Genomic DNA, 4259 nt, shown 5'->3' with positions numbered 1-4259 from the left:
ATTAAAATAATTATAATAATTAAAATGTAATTTAAAAAGTTATGAAATTTTTGTCTAAGTGTTCCTCTGACCTAGGTCAACCTCTAATAATTCTCCCATGACCAGAAATCTTATATTGATTAATTAAATAAATTAATACTGAAATTTTTTTTTAAGTAAAAATAATTATATAAATTAAATATAAATCTAAAATACCGCATCTTCTCCTATGATATTTTGATTAACTCATTATTGAGTTCCCATGGAAATTTCAAGGTCACTTGAATTTTATTTAATAAGTTATAAGATAAAGAGCTCCAGGGGCAAAATGTTATTTTTGGATTTTATTGCCTTAATTAAATTTTAGGATTAATCAAACGGTAAATGGGTAATATTGATTATAATAAAATCTCTTGGGTGTTTGAAATATGAAGTGCTGAGAGGTAGAAACCAATTTTCCATCTTTTTCATGATAAGGGTAAAATTGTAATTTTACTGATCAATATAATTTGTAACATGATTCAATTAAGATGATCCTAAGGTATTAGGTTTAACTTATGAAGATAATAGACCACTCATTTATAGCCCACTAATTGGATGCTAAGTCTGATGTTAATAAGAATTGAAATCCCATTTCAATATTTAATTATCTTAAATTTACTTTGAAAATTGAAATTGAGAGGGCCTAATAGTGAACAAGGTTTAATATGTAAGAATTGTCTTAATTGGGATTAGGAAATATGAATTAAATTAATCGATAAACATTTTCAAACACTTTAGGCCCTACTTTAACTCTGGGCATTAAAATCCTCAATAACTTTGGACTAGCCCTTTGGGGTACCCAATCATGTAACTTTCAAATGAAATGTTATGTGACTATCTAACTTCCTTCTTTTCTCGGGATACTTGAAATATCAAGGTTCTTTGAACAATGGTATAATTCAATTTTGAGATGATTAATTGATCAATATAATAAATTCAAAATGAACTCAAAGGGATTTTAAAAGTTGTTCAGGGTTGTGTCCCGGACACTTTAAGATCTAATGGATATTTTAAAGGACAATTGAACTTATTATATTTTGTTCTAGGAAATCATCCACTAAGATCTTTCAAGACTCATTGAGTCATGGTTTGAGGGTTTGGAAACTACTCCTTCATCTACTCTTGTGATTTATTTACTATTTTTACAAAATTATATACATGTTGCAAAAGCTAATCTTTCAGCGGGAGCGCCGAAAAGATGATAGCTACGCTTTTACAAAAGTTATTTGATTTCTGTCATGTTACTTTCTGCAATCTACTTTTGCTTCAAAATATTATAACTGCTTGGTAGTGCACCTTACTATACTTGCAAAAACTCAAGCTATTTGGTAGCTTATGTTAGATTATTTCAACTTGACATGAATTTATCTAAAAAAATTACTTAAAATTCACCTTAAAAGACAATAAAACTAAAAAATAAATTGAATTTATGGGAGTCCCTCAGAGGAGGTAACCCTTGGTTGCTAACAAGATCTCCCCAATTTAAGTAAGTCTAACAACTTGTTTAAGCTAAGTAAATTGAAAAGAAAATAGTGATACCAGAATGAGAGAACTGTGCGATCCTAACTGATTTTGCTCTAATCAACTCTAACCCCCCCTAATTATTGAATTCAAACTTGTCATTTAAACTTTTTGGACGTTAGACTTTGGGACTGCTACTTCATCGAGGAACCTAGAGCTAACTTTGTGGGTGACTTCCTACAAGAGCAATCTGCAACAACATGAGGATCTACAACAACATATCTTTCCTTAAAATTAAAATTAAACAACAAACCATAGAACAAACCATAGGATTTCAAGGTTGTTCGCCTAGTGTGACATAAATCCTCAACTCATCTTTAGGCCTTTGTATAGCTTTGCTATACAATTGAAGCCCTAACTCGAGTTAGAATTCTTAGATTTTCATTCCTCGCATCTTCCAGGCTATTTATGTGACCGTCTCGCATAAATGTAAGCCCTAACTAATAAAATTTGTAGGATGTAACATTTAAATAATTCTTCTCTCTGAAACAAAAGCCAACCCATAAGATAGCTTGGTAAGTCAACAAGGTTCTCCTCAGGATCCAAGACATCCTCTAGTTCTTCTTCCTTTGGATTCCAAAATAAAATGTTCCACATTTGAGTCATTCCCATTTCACACCTCTTTATTTGATCCTTAAAAAGTCCTACCCCTTGAAATTCTTGAAGATAATATTACGTGATCTGAATCGATAGTTTTCTTAGGTGAATTCAGTTATCTAATATGTAATTAACTATAAGGGCTTGCCTTTATAGGAAACTTTAAGAACTAAGCTTATTATAAACACTATTTAATTGTTAATATTAAACAACGAAACTTGTCAGTAAACATAAAAAATGGTTTCGCAGACTAAAATGAATGTCATACATTCTTTAGTTTATTTAACAGAGCACTCATCAGAAAGTAGTGTGTCTAATCTTTGGGATAGATGCATTGTTTGTGGTGTTAGGCTCATTTATTTAAACTTTTGTTAATATGGGATCAATTCAGTCTCACATCTTCAAAACATAAAATATTACTTCTCAAAGTTATATATATACACATTTTGAATTAAAACGGATGAAATTCCCATTTCAGAGACCAACAATTTCTAATTTGGCTACTGACCATGTCATTTTAAAAGTGATATCAAATTAAATATAAGCTACTAAGGACCAAAAAGTTATGTTTTAAAATGATCTTTCCTCACCCCAAACTTGATTTTAAACATGTATAGCTTTAAGTATAGAAAATATAAGTAGGAAGAAAAACTGTTTAAAAATTCTATCTACCACAAATGTCTATCAGAAACATCTGTAATTATTAATCAGGATAGAAAACATGTAATATAAAGTAAATCTAAACTAAACATGTGAGAATGAAACTAACTAAACAAGAGTCTAACGAGCATAACTGGTATTATCATAGGAGTATAAAAATGTTCTTCAAGTCTTATTAAAGTTATAACATAAATACAAACACAAATATTACATAAACAAGATCAATTCTTCCTCCATCTCATCACACCTTAATTTCTAACTTCTAATTTTCTTAATGGAACATTTCACTAACTAATTTAGTATTATTAAAAGCTTTTATAGAGTCTAATTCCATGGACATGATTATCTCTGATTTGTTGGCTCACAAGGACCAACTTTAGGCATCACCTTATCCCATTAAGTATGAACCTCAAATAGTTATAAAGCATAGTGGAAGATCATCCTCAGCTTATTTTTCAAATAGTTTATGGAACCAATTTGAAGAAAATAAAATCAGATAAAAGAAATAACATAATTTAGATGGACCTATTATATGTCCAAACTCATAATCTCTCAGGTTAAACCTTAATTCTAGATTAGATCTGGTTTATAATATACTTGTTAATCCAAAATTACCAAAGAATAAACATAAATTCACTCACAATTTGAAATTTTAGAATCATCTCACAAAATGATCAAATCAATCTACTAACAATCCAAACATTTACCAACATAAATCAAAATGATCAATCCACACAAAAGCAAACAAAATACAACACAAATAATCAGAACTCACAAACATACTAAATCAAACCACACTGATAACCATGGGTTGCCTCCTACGAAGCACATAGTTTAACGTCGTTAGACCTACAAAGGATTTCCCCTTGGATAAATTTTCATTTAAGTAAACACCAATCAATCACCAAATCTTTTTTAGATCCTAGGATTCCTACTAAATCCTCAAATTTTATTTTTTCTTTCAACTTCTTAAATTTATTATAATTATTCTTCCTTGTGTCTCTTTCTAGATATAATATTCTTCTACCAGTATTCTCAATTTTCAAATTAATATCATCCTTAAATTCTATAATAAATGGATCTCAATATGATAATTCTATGTCTCTTAAATTTTTAGTTAGATTCTCCCTTGAAGATTCAGATTCTAGATACAATTCCACTGGGATATTCTTTTGTGCCAATTTATCTTCTAATTCTTCCCATTGGTATTAAGAAAATGATGGAGGTGTTCTTCTATTTTTATCTTGGTTGAGGAAATAAATCTTCTATCTCATGTTATCTTCTAATTCCTTAGGAGTTTCTGTCATTGGTCTTTCAATTTTCTCATCCTCATTTCTCAACTCAAAGTTCTTTTGAAACATATCCTCATTTCACAAATTTTGTGTAAATTTTCAAAGGGAAACTTGTTCTACACACCTCTTATAATATATCAATGCATCTAGACACTTTGGAATGTTCTT

Source organism: Phalaenopsis equestris, unplaced genomic scaffold (genome assembly GCF_001263595.1).
Source record: "Phalaenopsis equestris unplaced genomic scaffold, ASM126359v1 Scaffold199847, whole genome shotgun sequence".
NCBI lineage: Eukaryota > Viridiplantae > Streptophyta > Magnoliopsida > Asparagales > Orchidaceae > Phalaenopsis > Phalaenopsis equestris.
The sequence above is the reverse complement of the archived record's forward strand: the minus strand, read 5'-3'. Positions refer to the sequence as shown.